The 21,621-nt window shown below is 38.6% G+C and overlaps 1 non-coding gene across 1 annotated transcript; it reads right to left on the bottom strand.

Moving 5' to 3' along the window:
- Positions 1 to 245: 245 nt before the first annotated feature.
- LOC112781722 (small nucleolar RNA R71) lies at positions 246 to 353 on the bottom strand. Its single transcript, XR_003192481.1, has one exon. It is a non-coding gene; the product is annotated as a small nucleolar RNA R71 (small nucleolar RNA).
- Between the last annotated feature and the right edge of the window lie 21,268 nt (positions 354 to 21,621).

Here is a 21,621-nt window from a genome sequence, read left to right as displayed (position 1 = left end):
ATTGCAAGTTTCATGGACTTCCATCAGAAGATCCTTTTCAGTTCTTAACTGAATTCTTGCAGATCTGTGATACTGTTAAGACCAATGGGGTTGATCCTGAGGTCTACAGGCTTATGCTTTTCCCGTTTGCTGTAAGAGACAGAGCTAGAATATGGTTGGACTCTCAACCTAAAGATATCCTGAACTCTTGGGATAAGCTGGTCACGGCTTTCTTAGCCAAGTTCTTTCCTCCTCAAAAGCTTAGCAAACTTAGAGTGGATGTTCAAACCTTCAAACAGAAAGAAGGTGAATCCCTCTATGAATCTTGGGAGAGATACAAGCAACTGACCAAAAAGTGTCCTTCTGACATGCTTTCAGAACGGACCATCCTGGATATATTCTATGATGGTCTGTCTGAATTATCAAAGATGTCATTGGACCATTCTGCAGGTGGATCTATTAACCTAAAGAAAACACCTGCAGAAGCTCAGGAACTCATTGACATGGTTGCAAATAACCAGTTCATGTACACTTCTGAAAGAAATCCTGTGAGTAATGGGACGCCTCAGAGGAAGGAAGTTCTTGAAATTGATACTCTGAATGCCATATTGGCTCAGAATAAAATATTAACTCAGCAAGTCAATATGATTTCTCAGAGTCTGAATGGATTGCAAGCTGCATCCAACAGTACTAAAGAGGCATCTTCCGAAGAAGAAGCTTATGATCCTGAGAACCCTGCAATAGCAGAGGTGAATTACATGGGGGAACCCTATGGAAACACCTATAATCCCTCATGGAGAAATCATCCAAATTTCTCATGGAAGGATCAACAAAAGCCTAAACCAGGCTTTAATAATGGTGGAAGAAACAGGTTTAGCAATTGCAAGCCTTTTCCATCATCCTCTCAGCAACAGACAGAGAATTCTGAGCAGAGTCTATCTAGCTTAGCAAATATAGTCTCTAATCTATCTAAGGCCACTCTAAGTTTCATGAATGAAACAAGGTCCTCCATTAGAAATTTGGAGGCACAAGTGGGCCAGCTGAGTAAAAGAGTCACTGAAACTCCTCCTAGTACTCTCCCAAGCAATACAGAAGAGAATTTAAAAAGAGAGTGCAAGGCCATTACCTTACTTGGTGTGGCCAAACCCAGAGAGGAGGAGAAGGACGTGAATCCTAGTGAGGAAGACCTCCTGGGATGTTCACTGACCAATAAGGAGTTTCCCTTTGAGGAACCAAAGGAATCTGAGGCTCATCTAGAGACCATAGAGATTCCATTGAACCTCCTTTTACCATTCATGAGCTCTGATGACTATTCTTCCTCTGAAGAGGATGAAGACATTATTGAAGAGCAGGTTGCTAAATATCTAGGAGCCATCATAAAGTTGAATGCCAGTTTATTTGGTAATGAGACTTGGGAGGATGAACCCACCTTGTTCTCCAATAAACTCAGTGCATTGATAAGGCAGACATTGCCTCAGAAGAAACCGAATCCCGGAAAGTTCTTCATACCTTGTACCATAGGCACCATGACCTTTGAGAAGGCTCTGTGTGACCTTGGGTCAGGGATAAACCTCATGCCACTCTCTGTAATGGAGAAACTTGGAATCCTTGAGGTACAAGCTGCAAGAATCTCACTAGAGATGGCAGACAAATCAATGAAACAGGCTTATGGATTAGTAGAGGACTTGTTAGTAAAGGTTGAAGGCCTTTACATCCCTGCTGATTTCATAATCCTAGACACTGGGAAGGATGAGGATGAATCCATCATCCTTGGAAGACCCTTCCTAGCCACAGCAAAAGCTGTGATTGATGTGGACACATGAGAGTTGGTCCTTCAACTAAATGAGGACAACCTTGTGTTTAAAACTCAAGGATCTCCTTCTGTAACCATGGAGAGGAAGCATGAAAAGCTTCTCTCACTGCATAGTCAACCAAAGCCCCCACAGTCAAACTCTAAGTTTGGTGTTGGGAGGCCACAACCAAACTCTAAGTTTGGTGTTGAACCCCCATATTCAAACTCTAAGTTTGGTGTTGGGAGGTCCCAACAATGCTCTAAACATCTGTGAGGCTCCATGAGAGCTCACTGTCAAGCTATTGACTTTAAAAAAGCGCTTGTTGGGAGGCAACCCAATGTTATTTAATTATTTCTATTTATTTTTTATTGTTATTTTATGTTTTCTTTAGGTTGACGATCATGTGGAGTCACAAAAACTATTGAAAAATCAAAAATAGAATGAAAAATAACATTAAAAATAGCTCACCTTGGAGGAAGAGCTTACTGGCGTTTAAACGCCAGTAAGTAGCATCAAACTGGCGTTTAACGCCAGAACAGAGCATGGAATTGGCGTTAAACGCCAGAAACAAGCAGCAAGCTGGCGTTTAACGCCAGACATGCATTCTAACGGCGTTTTGCACGCCTAATTGGAGTAGGGATGCTAAGTCCTTGACCCCTCTGGATCTGTGGACCCCACAGGATCCCCACCTACCCCACCTCTTCTTCTCTCCTCTTCACACCTTTTTATAACTCTCTTCCCCAAATATCCTTCACCAATCACCTCCATACCTCTTTCCTAAATACCCTTAACCACTCACATCCATCCACTCTTCCCCATAAACCCCACCTACCTCCAAAATTCAAATTCTTTTCCCTCCCAAACCCAACCCTAATAGCCAAAACCTACCCTTCCCCCTACCCCTATATAAACCCCTCAACAATACTCCATTTTCACACATTACAACCACCACTTCTCCCCCTTAGCCAAATACACCTTCTCCCTCTATCTCCTCCATTTTCTTCTTCTTCTACTACTTCCTTTCTTCTTTTGCTCGGGGACGAGCAAACCTTTTAAGTTTGGTGTGGTAAAAGCATTGCTTTTTGTTTTTCCATAACCATCAATGGCACCTAAGGCCAGAGAAACCTCAAGAAAGAGGAAAGGGAAGGCAATTGCTTCCACCTCTGAGTCATGGGAGATGGAGAGATTCATCTCAAAGGTCCATCAAGACCACTTCTATGAAGTTGTGGCCGAGAAAAAGGTAATCCCTAAGGTTCCTTTTAAGCTCAAAAAGAGCGAATATCCGGAGATCCGACAAGAGATTATAAGAAGAGGATGGGAAGTTATCTCTAATCCTATTCAACAAGTCAGGATCTTAATGGTTCAAGAGTTCTATGCAAACAAATGGATCACTAGGAACCATGATCAAAGTGTGAACCCAAACCCAAAGAACTGGCTTACCATGGTTCGGGGGACATACTTAGATTTCAGTCCGGAAAATGTAAGGTTGGCGTTCAACTTGCCATTGATGCAAGAAAATGCACGCCCCTACACTAGAACGGTCAACTTTGATCAAAGGTTGGACCAAGTCCTCATGGACATATGTGTGGAAGGAGCTCAATGGAAAGTTGACTCAAGAGGCAAGACGGTTCAATTGAGAAGACCGGACCTTAAGCCTGTAGCTAGAAGATGGTTGGAGTTCATCCAATGCTCAATTATTCCTACTAGCAACCGGTCTGAAGTTACTGTAGACCGGGCCATCATGATCCATAGTATCATAATTGGGGAGGAAGTGGAAGTTCATGAGATTATACCTCAAGAACTCTACAAGGTGGCTGACAAGTCATCCACTTTGGCAAGGTTAGCCTTTCCTCACCTCATTTGCCACCTCTGAAATTCGGCTGAAATTGACATAGAGGGAGATATCCTCATTGATGAGGACAAGTCCATCACTAAGAAAAGGATGGAGCAAACAAGAGATCATGGACCTCAACAAGAGTATGAGGAAATTCCTCACCATGAAATCCCTGAGATGCCTCAAGGGATGCACTTCCCTCCACAAAACTATTGGGAGCAAATCAATACCTCCCTAGGAGAATTAAGTTCCAACATGGGACAACTAAGGATGGAACACCAAGAGCACTCTATCATTCTCCATGAGATTAGAGAAGATCAAAGAGCTATGAGGGAGGAGCAACAAAGACAAGGAAGAGACATAGAGGAGCTCAAGAACACCATTGGTTCTTCAAGAAGAGGAAGACGCCACCCTCACTAAGGTGGACCCGTTCCTTAATCTCCTTGTTCTTATTTTCCTGTTTTTCGGTTTATGAGCCTTATGTTTTAATTATGTTTGTGTCTTTACTATATGATCATTAGTGTTTAAGTGTCTATGTCTTAAAGCTATGAATGTCCTATGAATCCATCACCTCTCTTAAATGAAAACTGTTCTAAAAACAAAAGAACAAGAAGTACATGGTTTCGAATTCATCCTAGAAATTAGTTTAATTATCTTGATGTGGTGACAATACTTTTTGTTTTCTGAATGAATGCTTGAACAGTGCATATGTCTTTTGAATCTGTTGTTTATGAATGTTAAAATTGTTGGCTCTTGAAGGAATGATGAAAAGGAGAAATGTTATTGACAATCTGAAAAATCATAAAATTGATTCTTGAAGCAAGAAAAAACAGTGAATACAAAAACTTGCGAAAAAAAAGAAAAGAAAAATGGCGAAAATAAAAGAAAAAGAAAGAAAAAGAAAAAGCAAGCAGAAAAAGCCAAGAGCTCTTTAAACCAAAAGGCAAGAGCAAAAAGCCAATAGCCCTTAAAACCAAAAGGCAAGGGTAATAAAAAAGATCCAAGGCTTTGAGCATCAGTGGATAGGAGGGGCTAAAGGAATAAAATCCTGGCCTAAGCGGCTAAACCAAGCTGTCCCTAACCATGTGCTTGTAGCGTGAAGGTGTCAAGTGAAAACATGAGACTGAGCGGTTAAAGTCGAGGTCCAAAGCAAAAACAGAGTGTGCTTAAGAACCCTGGAGACCTCTAATTGGGGACTCTAGCAAAGCTGAGTCACAATCTGAAAAGGTTCACCCAGTTATGTGTCTGTGGCATTTATGTATCCGGTGGTAATACTGGAAAATAAAGTGCTTAGGGCCACGACTAAGACTCATAAAGTAGCTGTCAAGAATCAACATACTGAACTAGGAGAATCAATAACACTATCTGAATTCTGAGTTCCTATAGATGCCAATCATTCTGAACTTCAAGGGATAAAGTGAGATGCCAAAACTGTTCAGAGGCAAAAAGCTACTAGTCCCGCTCATTTGATTGGAGCTAAGTTTCATTGATAGTTTGGAATTTATAGTATATTCTCTTCTTTTTATCCTATTTGATTTTCAGTTGCTTGGGGACAAGGAACAATTTAAGTTTGGTGTTGTGATGAGCAGATAATTTATACGCTTTTTGGCATTATTTTTAGGTAGTTTTCAGTATGTTTTAATTACTTTTTAGTATATTTTTATTAGTTTTTTTTTCAAAATACACATTTCTGGACTTTACTATGAGTTTATGTGTTTTTCTGTGATTTCAGGTATTTTCTGGCTGAAATTGAGGGACCTGAGCAAAAATCTGATTCAGAGGCTGAAAAAGGACTGAAGATGCTGTTGAATCTTGACCTCCCTGCACTCAAAGTGGATTTTCTGGAGCTACAGAAATCCAATTGGTGCGCTCTCAATTTCGTTGGACATTAGACATCCTGGGCTTTCCATCAATATATAATAGTCTATACTTTGCTCGAGATTTGATGGCCCAAACTGGCGTTCCAAGTCAGCATAAAAATTCTGGCCTCAAAACGCCAGAACTGGCATAAAAGATGGAGTTAAACGCCCAAACTGGCACCAAAGCTGGCGTTTAACTCCAAGAAAAGTCTCTACATGTCAAAGCTTCAACGCTCAGCCCAAGCACACACCAAGTGGGCCCGGAAGTGGATTTCTACATCATTTACTCATTTCTGTAAAACCTAGGTTACTAGTTCATTATAAATAGGACCTTTTGCTATTGTATTTTAAGCTTTTAATCGATCTTTGATTAGCCTTATGCTATCTTAGACGTTTATGGGGGCTGGATATTCGGACATGCTTGGACCATTATCACTTATGTATTTTCAACAGTGGAGTTTCTACACACCATAGATTAAGGTGTGGAGCTCTGCTGTTCTTCATGAATTAATGCAAAGTACTATTGTTTTTCTATTCAACTCAAGCCTATTTCTTCTCTAAGAAATCCATTCGCACATAAGAACATGATGAATATGATGATTATGTGACACTTATCACCATTCTCACCTATGAACGCGTGCCTGACAACCACTTCCATTCTACATGCGAACAAGCTTGAATGTGTATCCCTTGGGTTTCTAATCTAAGATTAAAACCTTCGTGGTATAGGCTAGAATTATTGGCGGCCATTCTTGAGATCCGGAAAGTCTAAACCTTGTCTGTGGTATTCCGAGTAGGATCTGGGAAGGGATGACTGTGACGAGCTTCAAACTCGCGAGTGTTGGGCATAGTGACAGACGTAAAAGGATCAATGGATCCTATTCCAACATGATCGAGAACCAACAGCTGATTAGCCGTGCAGTGACAGTGCATTTGGACCATTTTCACTGAGAGGATGGGAGGTAGCCATTGACAATGGTGATACCCAATATACAGCTTGCCATGGAAAGGAGTATGAATGATTGGACGAAGACAATAGGAAAGCAGAAGTTCAGGAGGAACAAAGCATCTTCATACGCTTATCTGAAATTCTCAACAATGAATTACATAAGTATCTCTATCTTATTTTATATATTTTATTCATCTTTTAATTATCAATTCTCCATAACCATTTGAATCCGCCTAACTGAGATTTACAAGATGACCATAGCTTGCTTCAAGCCGACAATCTCCGTGGGATCGACCCTTACTCACGTAAGGTTTATTACTTGGACGACCCAGTGCACTTGCTGGTTAGTTGTGCGGAGTTGTGAAAAGGAGTTGAGATTACAATCGTGCGTACCAAGTTTTTGGCGCCGTTGAGATCACAATTTCGTGCACCAACGACCTGGGATTTCTACTTCTAGTATTTTATTCTCAATTTGTGACAATTCTTTCTAAATTGATAAGCGGAGTTTTCGTCGGTTAAGAACTGTACTTACAACGCTATTTTCTACATTAAATTCTTAATCGGAAATTTTCGCCCGTCACCTACACACTAAAGCTTAAACCCTAAAGCCGAAACCCTAAAGCCTAAAGCCTAAAACCTAACCCCTAAACACTAAACCCTAAAGCCTAAAATCTAAACCCTAACGCCTAAACCCTAAACCAAAAATACTAAAGCCTAAAGCCTAAACCCTAAACCCTAAACCCTAAACCCTAAACCATAAACCATAAACCGTCAACCCCATACCATAAACCATAAAGCATAAACCCTAAACCCTAAATCTTACACCCTAAACCATAAACCACAAACCCTAAAGCCTAAAACCTAAACTACAAACTCTAAACCCTAAAACATAAACCCTCAACCCAAAACAATAAACCATAAACCCTAACCCAGAAACCCTAATGCCCAAACATTAAACCATAAACCTTCAGCCCCAAATCCTAAACCCTAAACCCTAAACCATAAACCTAAACCCTATACCACAAACACTAAATCCCAAACATTAAACCCTAAAGAGTAAACCCTAAACCCTAAACACTAAACCCTAAACCATAAACCCTAACCCACGTAAACCATACACCATAAATCCTAAAGCCTAAATCCTAAACTATAAATCCTAAACCCTAAACCATAAACACTCAAACCCAAACCATAAACCCTAAACACTAAACCCTACTGATAAACCCCGATATTGTGGTTTATCTTGTGCTTATTTTGGGGGATTTTATCACCTTTTCCCATATTTATTCAATGAAATAGCATGGTTTTGCAATTCTCCCTTGATTTGTGCTTAAATGTGAAAGCATGTTTTTTTAGGCTCTAAAATTGGTGATTTTGACTCACCTTAATTCCATTTGATGCCTTGATATGCTTGTTGAGTGATTTCAGGTTCATAAGGCAAGTATTGGTTGGAAGAAGTGAGGAGAAAAGCATGCAAAGTGGGAGAACTCATGAAGAAATGAAGGAACCGTAAAGCTGTCAAGCCTGACCTCTTCGCACTCAATCGATCATAACTTGAGCTACAGAGGTCTAAATGAGGCGGTTTTAGTTGCGTTGGAAAGCTAACATCTGGGGTTTCAAAATGATATAAAGTTTTCCATAGTTGCTTCGCGTTTAGGGAGGCGCACGTGCACTGTACACGTGCGTGCCGATGGAGCACGTGATTCACTAAAGTGAAATCGTGGCCAGTGACTTGTAGAGCATTTTGGGCCCAGTCCAACTCATTTCTAATGCTATTTCATTTAAAATTCAAGCTTGGGCAAAGGGGGGAGCACTTGTTTATAACTTTGCATCATGTAGGTTAGTTTCTAGAGAGAGAAGCTCCCTCTTCTCTCTAGCATTAGGGTTCTTAGGACATTTCCATCTTAGATCTAAGTTCAATCTCATGATTTCATCTCATTTTCTTTGTGAATTCTTGCTTTTACTCTTTCATTCTCATGGTTTATAGTGTTAATTTTACTTTTATGTTTCTTTCATGTTTATGAATACTCATGTTGGATTTAGTTTACATTTAATGCAATTTGATGTTGATGTCTCTTTTTATTGATGAATAGAGTTGAGAATTTATTTCCCTTACTATTGGCAGTTGGTAGATTATCATTCTTGCACTTTTACTATGCTTTCCTTTTGTACCCACCAAGTGTTTGACAAAATGCTTGGTTGGGCTTTAGAGTAGACCTTGAGCATTCTTGTCTTGGAAAGAGTAATTAGGCAATCTTGAGTCATAAAACCCAACTCATGTTGGTGATCTAGAGTTGTTAGTTAATATTATTTCCATTGACTATAATCTCTTGCTAATCTAATTAGTGAGTTGATTAGGACATTTGGATTGAGATTAACTAGTCTTGTTAAACTTTCTCTCATGAAAGATAACTCATACCTTCTTCCATCGTTGGGGATGACGTAATAAGATAAATTCTTGTTAACTATTGTTATTAGTGACTAGGATGGAAAGCCTATGATCTCAATCTTTGCCATGAATGTCTCTCCTTATTTATTGCTTTCTTCAATTGCTTGTTCAATTTACTTTTCTTGCCCTTTATCAATCAAACCCCCCCTTTAATCCTTCATAGCCAATAATTGAACACTTCATTGCAATTCCTTGTGAGACGACCCAGAGTCTAAATACTTCAGTTAATTTTTATTGGGGTTTGTACATGTGACAAAACCAAAATTTAATTTGATGTGAGAATTGTCTGTTGGTTTGGAGCTATACTTGCAATGTAATTTTTTTGTGAAATTCCTTACCGACAATAATCCTTGTATCAAATTAATGGCGCCGTTGCCGGGGAATTGCAATGGTGCTATATTATTGGCTATTGTATATATTGTGAATTTCTTTATTTTTGGTTTGTTTGTTGATTTTTGCTAGTTGTAGAACTTTGTTTTCATTGTTTCTTGTTAGCTTTTGTTTTTGTTTTCTCTTGTCAACATGAATTCTCATCCCTTTGGCTATGAGTGTAGTTCAAACTATGTTGTAGGAGATGAAATTTACAATGATAACATGCATCAAGGATTTGGAGATCAAAGTTTGGCAAGAGTGATTGGGGACATGACTATTATCCTCACGGAGATGTGCGACGACCAAAGGGCATTTAATGCCACCCGAGCCGTACAAGCGCCACCCCAACGTGACTACTCTTCGGATTCTTATGGGTATACTCCTTATCCTAATGCATATCGATCTAATGTATGTGATGACCCTTACTGTGATTATCAACCACAACCACCACATGCATATGGACCCGCTCCTCAACATAGCCCTCCACCATACTCACAAGCCTCATACCACTATCCGCCTCCATATGATCCTAACTCGTATCTACCATACCAACCACCATATGAACCACATCTAGAGCCACCACCATTCCAACACCAATACTCCCAAGAACCACAAAGTCCACACACACCACCTCAAGAATTTCACCAATATGAACCACCTTCCAATTACAACAACCTTCCCTCAAACAATAAACCCTTTCTTCCATCATCACCTCCCGATGAAGCCTACATGCTAGAATTGAGAGATCTTGAATCTCATATCTTAAGGCGACACGAGGAGGATAAAAAGAATTTTGAGGAGTTAAGAGTGAAAATGGCTATCATGGTAGAAGCCATTAGCAACATAGTCTCATCCCGCCTAAGCCTATGCGATCAAGGCACTCCCATTGTTGAATGTGGAAAAGCAACCAAGGAGTTTAGTGAGGGAGTGAGCTTGAAGCTCCAAGGTGAAGAAGATGAGTTAAAGCAAGAAATGCAACAAGAGGAGGAGGTAGAGATTATTGAACAAGAGAAAGTAGTGGTTGGAGCCTTAGGATATCTTGAGTACATAGAGGAAGCACAAATTGAAGAGCCTTCTTCCATGATGTTCGAAGTTGATGTTAAGGAGGATAGTGCACAACCTCCAAGGCACAATGTGATTAAAAAATTGGAAGAAGTGTCCCAGGTAATAGGCCCTCCTATTTATGATGATTCCATACCAACATATGATCCTTTTGAGTTTGAAGAATCCTTCCCCACTATGCTCGGAATTGATGATGAGGTAGATTTCACTCAACCTCCTATGTATGATTTGAGTGATGGGGAAGAGCTAGAGGACATTGGTGAAGAAGAACTTGAACTTGAGGAAGCTTGGCAAGAGGTAAAGCTTGAAGAACCTTGCCAAGTGGTCGAAGCCTCTAGGAGAGGATGGACGGGAGTGGAGCGCGCCTTGTCAAGAAGACCGTTGGGAACTCCTCCACCTTGGTTGTCATCTAATCCTTCATTTGAGTGGGTAAAACTTCTAACTCTTAGCTTTATTATCCCACTTGAATATGGTTTGCTTGAGACAGATGGCCAACTTAGGGCGCTTTGTGGAATTAAGCATAAGAGGAGGATGTTTAGTGGTTGGCGTTGCAAGTCTATGCTCATTATGGTGGAAAGCTCAAAATTGAGGAGCATGAATTGGTGTAGTGCTCAAGTAGATGGGTCTAGGAGGGTAGTTTGGTGCCTTCATAAGAATTCATCTCTCTTGCCACCCGGAGGAAATCACCATGATCAACTCAAGGACGGGTGTGAAAACAAAGTGCGGGATCCCGGATCACACAAGGAAGATCAACTTTGGGAGCCTATGGTTTGTGAAGAACTCCATCAAAGCTTGGAGTTATTAACCTTGAATGATGAAGCACAATGGAAGTCCAAGCATTGGTGGATGTTCAAGGATGGATTTAAGCACAAGCCACCTTGATGAGGAGCTCTCCATAAGTCCAACTTAAGGACAATAAACAAAAGTGCTAGGTGGGAGACACCCCACCATGGTAATATCCTTTCATTTTCCTCCTTGTAAATATTGGTAATTTAGGTTTAATTTCATTTTTTGATTGCCTAGTTGAGTTTATCTGGGAGTCTAGTAGGTTAAATAAGGTTTTATGATGTTTTGGTAGCTGTTTGGAGGTTTGGAATGATTGGTTTGGTGCAAAAACATAGAAAAATTTTGAAAAACAGAGCACCATCCACGCGCACGCGCACTCTACGTGTACGCGTGCCCAAGTATTTTTGGCCATCCACGCGCACGTGTCATGCACGCGTACGCGTGGATTGAATTTTCCCACTTTCCAGCCATTTTTCCGAGAGTTGTGCCTGAAGTGTGCCAACTTTGTGCCCCAGGGCACGCGCACGCGTACCTTGCACGTACACGTCGACTCTCTGCTTTGCCATGCACGCGTACGCGTCAGCCGTGCATTCGCGTCGCTTCCATTTCATCAATCCACGCGTACGCGCACATGACGCGCACGCGTGGATTGCCCTGTTTCAACCATCTTCTTTTCTTCTCTTCTTCCCATTTCTTTCCTTCTTCTCTTTTCTCTTCTTTTCTTTCCACCCTTCAAACATCATCCAACACTACCAAGCATCATGTAACACCATTTCTTTTTGTTAATTAGTTAGTTTAATTTTTATTTTCCATTATAAGTGTTGGACTACTAATCTTGTTTACTGTTTACTACTGCTTATTACTAATAGGATGTTAGTTTAACATCATTGATGTTAATTGTCATTGTGGGATTCTTTGTTGAGGTTATATTTGGTTACTTGGTTCGGAACTTTTCATGTTTAATAATTTTGAATACCATGTACATGCTACATTGCCTTCATGCATCTTAACTCTTTGAATTGCATGTTTTGGCCACCATGCATTCATCATCTATTGTTAGGCAATTGTACATTGTCAATGCATTTTTTTTAGGTGATGCTTGTTTATGATTGACCCTTTGTTCATATCACCTATTTCATGCATTGATAGTGTGGGTGTGAAATTGGATCGAAAGCTTATCTAGTGACATATTTTTGAGCTTTTCAAGCTTTGTGGGCCATGCTTGCTATGTGATTGATTTCCACTTCTATCTTCTTTTTTTTAAGTTCCATAGCATCCATGTGTTTCACCTCTATGTCACTTAGGTGTTGCAACAACTTCAATAGGTGTCATTAATTGTGGTGTAAGTTTCATATACCATTATGTTCATTAAGTTCACTTACACATCAATCAATGCCCATTCATTATCCAATTTCACAATTGCTTGATTTTTGCTTGAATGCTTTCATGCTTCTTCACAACTTGTTTGGTTGCCTTAACCTACAAGTCTTTTAAAGTATCCCAAGCATACTAGAATGAGTGAAGTGCATGTTCTCTTTCGTGTAATTGTGACACCACTTTTATACTAGCGTGTGTGTGTGTGTTCTAAACCACGCACAATTTTAGAACCCACACACCTATTTTTCATTAATGTCATACTAATTCACTCACTCCATTCTAGTGGTTCTTACCTCATTCCAACAATTCACGCTTCCTTGCTTTTGTATATTTTCATCTTACGGTGTTTATTTTGTTTTTCATGATTGATGCACCATAAGAAAAAATGGAAGCGGAAGGAAGAACACGTAGCACCGGTTAACCTGCCAGTTGAAGGTGGCAACTCGGAAAGTCGCTGTACCCCCTTGCTCATTTTTAGTGCACTGAGGACGGTGCAAACTTTTAAGTGTGGGGAGGTCGTCCGACCATTCGACGTTTTTGGGTAACAAGTTTCTAATCCCAACACTCTTACATTTCATTTTAGTATTTTTAGTTGCACTTTCTCATTTTGCATATGTATATATTAAGCTTAGTCAAAATCATGATATTTTCCAAGGATTTTATCTATAAGGCACCCCTATTGATTGAAAAAAATTTTTTTTTAGAACTTGCCTGAATTATATACTTTGTGGATCATGTTTTGAGCTAAGAACACAAACATGTGAGATTTGAGCCTAATTGTGTGGTTACATCATACATAACCACTTACTTTCATTCTTGTGTGCATTATTCTCTTCCTATGATTGTAATCTTTGATTTGTTTGATTCTTTATGTCCATTATTTTGTGTATACATGCATTTATATGATTGAGGCCATTGTTCAAATAGCTCACTTACCCAAATAGCCTACCTTTTTATCTTCCATTGTTAGCCAATTTGAGCCTATGCTTAACCCATTTGTTCTTAATTGTAGCACATTACAAGTCTAAGTGAAAAACAATAAATATCCCTTAATTTGGATCTTTGATTAGCTTAGGCTAGTGAGAGTGTTCATCGTTTGATTTTGGGGAAGTTGGGAACATTGGGTAGAGATAAAAGTGTGTTTACATTTTTGTTAAAAAATCATGAGAATTGGGTACATACTCATGTATTAATCATGTGTAAACCATATGCATTGATATTCTTGTATATATTTTAGTTTGAAAAAAAATGAGAAAAACTATATATATATATATATATATATATATAAAGAAAAAAAAAGAAAATATATGGAAAAGAAAGAAAAAGAAAAGCAATAAAAAGGGGACAAAATGCCCCAAAGTTCAAGGTTCAATAAAAATCAATGCATATGTGTGGTGATCAAAAGAGAATGCATGAGTATGTGAAAAAGTGAAGAATGGGTAGTTAGGTTTGTTTAGAATTGTATAGGTTGTCATAGGTTAGGTGGGAAGTTTGAGTTAATCAAAGATTCGAATTTCAAGCTCACTTGACCACATGCATCCTACCTTGACCCTAGCCCCATTACAACCTATGGGAAGTCCTCATGATAAATGTGTGCATGCATGAAATAATTGTTGATTGTTAGATGAAAAACAAATCTTGGAAAACATGATTAGGGGAGAATCGAGTGAATCAACCCCATACACTTGAGTGCCTAGAGCGGATACACATCCGGTGAGGGTTCGATCGCTCAATTATATGTTTCCACCCATGATCATCTTTTCTAGCAAGTTTGTAAAATCTCTCAATGATTCAATTCAATTGTGGGTTGATTTGATTGCTATTGCCTTAGCCCTTGTGCTTATATATGTATTCTTGGAAATTGACTTGTTTTGACCAAGTGGATGCATTTATGTAGATAGATTGCATATAGATAGGTTGCATTTAGTTAGTTTGCATTGAATAAATGTTAATACCCCTTTGCTTCTTTCTTGATTTTAGCATGTCCTCATGCTAAAATCAAGAAAGAAGCAAAGGGGTATTAACATTTATTCAATGCAAACATGCTTGGTTTAAGTGTGGGGAGATTTGATAAACCCCAATTTTGTGGTTTATCTTGTGCTTATTTTGGGGGATTTTATCACCTTTTCCCACATTTATTCAATGAAATAGCATGGTTTTGCAATCCCCCTTGATTTGTGCTTAAATGTGAAAACATGTTTTTTTAGGCCCTAAAATTGGTGATTTTGACTCACCTTAATTCCATTCGATGCCTTGATGTGCTAGTTGAGTGATTTCAAGTTCATAAGGCAAGTATTGAATGGAAGAAGTGAGGAGAAAAGCATGCAAAGTGGGAGAACTCATAAAGAAATGAAGGAACCGTAAAGCTATCAAGCCTGACCTCTTCGCACTCAATCGATCATAACTTGAGCTACAGAGGTCCAAATGAGGCGGTTCTAGTTGCGTTGGAAAGCTAACATCCGGGGCTTCAAAATGATATAAAATTTGCCGTAGGTTCTTCGCGTTTAGAGATGCGCACGCGCACTATACGCGTGCGCATCGATGGAGCACGTGATTCACTAAAGTGAAATTGTGGCCAGCGATTTGTAGAGCATTTTGGGCCCAATCCAACTCATTTCTAATACTATTTCATACTCATTTCTAATACTATTTCTAATACTATTTCATTCTCATGGTTTGTAATGTTAATTTTACTTTCATGCTTCTTTCATATTTATGAATACTCATGTTGGATTTGGTTTACATTTAATGCAATTTGATGTTGATGTCTCTTTTTACTGATGAATTGAGTTGTGAATTTATTTCCCTTGCTAGTGGTAGTTGGTAGATTATCATTCTTGCACTTTTACTATGCTTTCTTTTTGTACCCACCAAGTGTTTGACAAAATGCTTGGTTAGGCTTTAGAGTAGACCTTGAGCATTCTTGTCTTGGAAAGAGTAATTAGGCAATCTTGAGTCATAAAAACCCAACTCATGTCGGTGATCTAGAGTTGTTAGTTAATATTATTTCAATTGACTCTAATCTCTTACTAATCTAATTAGTGAGTTGATTAGGATGTTTCAATTGAGATTACTAGTCTTGTTAAACTTTCTCTCATGGAAGATAACTCATACCTTCTTCCAACGTTGGGGATGACGTAATGAGATAAATTCTTGTTAACTATTGTTATTAGTGACTAGGATGGAAAGCCTATGATCCCAATCTTTGCCATGAATGTCTCTCCTTATTAATTGCTTTCTTGAATTGCTTGTTCAATTTACTTTTCTTGCCCTTTATCAATCAAACCCCCCTTGATCCTTCATAGCCAATAATTGAATACTTCATTGTAATTCCTTGTGAGACGTCCTGAAGTCTAAATACTTTAGTTAATTTTCATTGGGGTTTGTACATGTGACAAAACCAAAATTTAATTTGATGTGAGAATTGTCTGTTGGTTTGGAGCTATACTTGCAACGTAAATATTTTGTGAAATTCCTTACCGACAATAATCCATGTATCACCTACACCCTAAACCATAAACCACAAACCCAAAACCCTAAACCATAAACGCTTAACCCCAAACCATAAATCCTAAACTCTACACTCTAAACCCTAAACCCCAAAGCCTAAACCCAAAACTATAAATCTTAAACCCTAAAACATAAACCCTAAACCCCAAACAATAAACTATAAACCCTAAACCCTACACCCTAAACCCTAAACCTGAAATCCTAAAGCCTAAACATTAAACCATAAACACTCAACCCCAAACCCTAAACCCTAAACCCTAAACCCTAGATCCAAAACCCTAAACCCTAAACCCTAAACCACAAACACTAAAGACCAAACATTAAACCATAAACGCTAAACCCTAAATGCTAAACCCTAAACCCAAAAACCTAAACCTTAACCCTAACCCTACACCCTAAACCATAAACCACAAATCCTAAAGCCTAAATCCTAAACTATAAATCCTAAACTCTAAACCATAAACACTCAAACCCAAACCATAAACCCTAAACACTAAACCCTACACCCTAAACCATAAACAACAAACCCTTAACCCTAAACCATAAATCCTCAACCCCAAACTGTAAACCCTAAAACCTACAACCTAAACCCTAAACCACAAACCATAAAGCCTAAACCCTAAACCATAAACCCTCAACCCCAGACCATAAAGCCTAAACCCTAGACCTAAATCATACACTATAAACCCTAAACCCTAATCATAAACCCTAAACCCTAAACTCTAAACCCTAAACCCTAAACCATAAACCAGAAATCCTAAAGCATAAACCCTAAACCCTAAACTATAAACCCTACACTCTAAACCATAAACACTCAACCCTAAACCATAAATCCTGAACATTAAACCCTACATCCTAAACCATAAACCCTCAACCCCAAACCATAAACCCTAAACCCTGCACCCTAAACCCTAAACTACACACCCAAAAGCCTAAACCCTAAACCATAAACCCTAAACCCCAAACGATAAACCCTAAACCCTAAACCCTACACCATAAATCCTAAACCCAAAACCCTAAACCATAAACTGTAAATCCTCATCCATAAACCATAAACCTTAAACCACAAACCCTAAAACCCAAACACTAAGCACTAAACCCTAAACCCTAAACCCTAAACCCTAAACCCTAAACCCTAAACCCTAAACATGAAATCCTAAAGCCTAAACCTTAAACTATACCTAAACCCTAAACCATAAACCCTCAACCCCAAACCATAAACCCTAAATCCTAAACCCTACACCCTAAACCATAAACCACAAACCATAAAGCCTAAACCCTAAACAATAAACCCTTAACCCCAAACTGTTAACCCTAAACTCTAAACCCTACACCCTAAACTACAAACCCTAAAGCCTAAACCTTAAACTATAAACCGTAAACCCTAAACTATAAATCTTAAACCCTAAATCCTAAAATCAAAACCACAAACCCTATAGTCTAAACCATAAAACCTCAACTCTAGACGGATTTTTGCTAGTAAAGAATTTCACAAATAAATCCTCATTTCTAGTATAGTTTCTAAACCAACAAAGAATCCTTTCATACAAAAATTTGGTTGTCACTTAAGCAAACCCAATAAAAATAAACTGAAGTATTTAAACCTCAAGTCATCTCTCAAGGAATTGTAGGGAGGTGTAGTTATTAATGATTATGGAAAAGTATCTTTCTGGGTTTTGAATAGGGAACAAGGAAATCAAATGGCAAGAAATTAGATTAACAACTAAGAAAAGCTCTTGGCAAGGTATGAGAACTGGATGTCCTATCCTAGTTATCCTTATCAATTGTGATAAGAATTGTTCATTGCTCCAACTTAGTTAACCTCTAACTATGAGGAAAGTCAAGTGGACTAATCAATTTGATTCCTCAAGTCCTAGTCAACTCCTAAGGAAAGGCTAGCTTTAGAGGTATCCAAATCAACCAGCAACTTCCAATTATCAATCAACAAAGGAGTTTGATAACTCAAGAGTCTCCAATTACTCAACTAAAGCCAAAAACATAAAATTCTAACTTAAAACCCTCCCAAGCATTCTAACAAACACTTGGAAGGCATAACATAAAAACATAGAAAAGTAATAGGAAATGTAAAATCTAAAACCAACAATTGCAAGAATCAATGATAATGATTAAGGCAAGAGTAATAAACATGAAATACCTCAAATTGCATTAAATGGGAGAATCAAATCCAACATGAAGAGTTCATAACTTTAATTGGAAACATAAATAAACCAGAAGGGTAAGACAATTAAAAGTAGAAGAGAAACTAAATTAAAGGAACATTGAACCTGGAATTGAAGAGAAATAAACCTAAAACTAAGAGAAATCCTAAAACCTAGAGAGAGGAGAAGCTAAAAAGGAGTGATGTGATTCCCCCATTCTACAGCCTCTATTCTGTGTTCTCGGGGTTGGAATTGGGCTAAAAAAGAGCCTAGAAATCGCTCCCAACGCTTTCTGCAAGTTTCTGCACGTGGCGCATGTCACGCGTACGCGTAAGTCACGCGTGCGCGTCATTTGGCGAAATTCCTTGTCACGCGTACGCGTCAGTCACGCGTACGCGTCGCTTGTCTTTTGTGCTAGGCACGCGTACGCATCGCCCATGCATGCGCGTCGCTGCCAGCTCATCAAAACTTCATTTTCTCACGTTCCTTCCGCTTTTGCACGTTTCCTTTCTATCCTCTAAGCGATTCCTGCCCTATAAAGCCTGAAAACACTTAACACACAGATCACGGCATCGAATGGTAACAAAAGAGAATTAAAATTGACAGTTTAAAGGCCTAGGAAACATGTTTTTAACTATATCATAGAATTAGAAAGGAATTGTAAAACCATGCAAATTATATGAATAAATGAGCAAAGAATTGATAAAAACCACTTAAATTAGCACAACATAAACCATAAAATAGTGGTTTATCAATAAACCCTAAACCCTAAATCCTAAACCCTGCGCCCTAAACCCTAAACCACAAACCCTAAAGCCTAAACCCTAAACCCTAAACTATAAACCCTAAACCCTAAAACCTAAACCGTATACCCTCAACCCCAAACCATACACCCTAAACCCTACCCTACTCCCTAAACCCTAAACCACAAACCCTAAAGCCTAAACCCTAAACTATAAATCCTCAACCCGAAACCATAAATGCTAAACCCTCAACCCCAAACCATAAACCATAAACCCTAAATCCTAAATCTTACACCCTAAACTATAAACCACAAACCACAAAGCCTAAACCCTAAGCTATAATCCCTAAACCCTAAACATAAACCCTCAACCCCAAATAATAAACCATAAACCCTAAGCCCTACACCCTACACCCTAAACCCTAAACCATAAACCCTAAACCATAAACCACAAACACTAAAGCCCAAACATTAAACCCTAAATGCTAAACCCTAAACCCTAAAACCTAAACCCTAAACCCTAACCCTACACCCTAAACCATAAACCACAAATCCTAAAGCCTAAATCCTAAACTATAAATCCTAAACCTTAAACCATAAACACTCAAACCCAAACCATAAACCCTAAACACTAAACACTACACCCTAAACCATAATCCACAAACCCTAAACCCTAAACCATAAACCCTCAACCCCAAACCATAAACACTAAACCCTACACCCTAAACCCTAAACGACAAACCTTAAAGCCTAAACCCTAAACCATAAACCCTTAACCCGAAACCATACACCCAAAAACCTAAACCCTGTACTATAAACCCAAAACCCAAAACCCCAAACCATAAATCCAAAACCCTAAACCATAAACCCTAAACCTTACACCCTAAACCAAAAACCACAAATCCTAAAGCATAAACCCTAAACCCTAAACTATAAACCCTAAGCTATAAACCATAAATACTCAACCCCAAACCATAAATCCTAAACACTAAACCCTACACCCTAAACCATAAACCCTCAACCCCAAACCATAAACCCTAAACCCTACACCTTAAACCCTAAACCACAAACCCTAAAGCCTAAACCCTAAACCATAAACTCTCAACCCTAAACCATAAACCCAAAACCCTAAACCCTACACCATAAACCCTAAACCCTAAACCTTAAACTATAAACCGTAAATCCTCATCCCTAAACTATAAAACCTAAACCACAAACCCTAAAGCCGAAACACTAAACACTAAACCCTAAACCCTAAACCCTAAACTATACCTAAACCCTAAACCATAAACCCTCAACCCCAAACATTCCTAAATCCTAAATCATAAACCCCAAACCCTAAACTATATCCCCTAAGGCCTAAACTCCAAACCCTAAACCCTAAACCTAAACACTAAACCCTAAATCCAAACCCTAAACCACAAAGCATAAAGCCTAAACCCTAAATCACAACCCCTAAACCCTAAACCATAAACACTCAACCCTAAAGCCTAAATCCTAAACCCTAAACCCTAAACCATAAACTCCAAGCCCTCAAACTGATATGCGAAAAATAAGTTCTGCATAATAACTATCGGCAAGTGAACCGGGTCGTATCAAGTAATAAAACTCACTAAAGAGTGAGGTCGATCCCACGAGGATTAAATTAAGCAATCAATAGTTGATTGATTTTCCTAGTTAGACGAGCATATTAGAGTGATAAGAAGCAGGACGTGTAAATAACAGAAAAGTAAAGGAAAGCAGTAAAGTGCAGAAAAGTAAATTGACATAAATGTAAAGTGTAGAAAATAAATGACAGAAAGTAAATGTAAGAACTAAAAATAAAATGAACATTGGGATCAAGAAATATTGCAATTCTCTGGATCGAATTCATTCTCATCTCTTCCTCAATCAATGCATTCATTGATCTTCTTGGCAATCTTAGGTGATTGAATCCCAATTCCTTGGCAATTTTATCTCTCTAAGCATGAACAATTGTCCATTTCCTTGATCTAAGAGCTCATGGAAAGAGCTGAAGTTTGGTCACTGATTATACCACACACATTCATAGATCAAAGTATTGGTAGGATTAAATTTCACAATATCCATCCAACCCCCAACCTAATACAATGTGAGAAAACATTTCAAGCATGATTTCCTCCTTCCTCTGTCAAGGTTCCGAGGAAATCCAATTATGAACAATTTCTCCGTCGAGACAATTGTTCAATTGAATGAAGATTGAAAGCTTTCTAGTAAGAAGAAGAGAAAAGACAGAGAACAAAGAATGAAAACTACAATTGATCCGTTAAATAACAATAGAGCTCTCTAACCCAATGAAAAGAGTTAGTTGTTCATTGCTCTACTCAAAGAGAAAAAGAAAGAAAGTGCAGAAAAATAAAGAAGATTAAGAATTCAAAACAGGAATTGAACTTCAGAATTCATAATGAAAATTACAAATTGAAATGGAAGTACTCCTAAGGAAGAAGAGTGCATGAATGGTGTGTGTCAGGGGATGTTGGTGCGTGATTCTGGACTCCCCTCCAATCCAGAATATCTCCTCCAATCCAACTAATGCCTATATATAGGCTTACAAACTAAAAGATGAAAATACAAATTTCAAATGAAAATTCCTAATCTAGATGCTTCTTATGCCTTGGATTGAGTGATGTTGATGGGCTCAGCTTGCTTGAAGGGTGAATGCATAGTCAGGGACTTTAGTGATGCTGCCAGTATTAACAATTTTTCCCAAGCCCTCTTCAGTGTTTGAATCA

The sequence above is a fragment of the Arachis hypogaea genome, chromosome 19 (genome assembly GCF_003086295.3).
Source record: "Arachis hypogaea cultivar Tifrunner chromosome 19, arahy.Tifrunner.gnm2.J5K5, whole genome shotgun sequence".
In the NCBI taxonomy this organism is placed as follows: Eukaryota; Viridiplantae; Streptophyta; class Magnoliopsida; order Fabales; family Fabaceae; genus Arachis; species Arachis hypogaea.
Note: the sequence above shows the minus strand (reverse complement) of the source record. Positions and strands in the feature narration are given on the sequence as shown.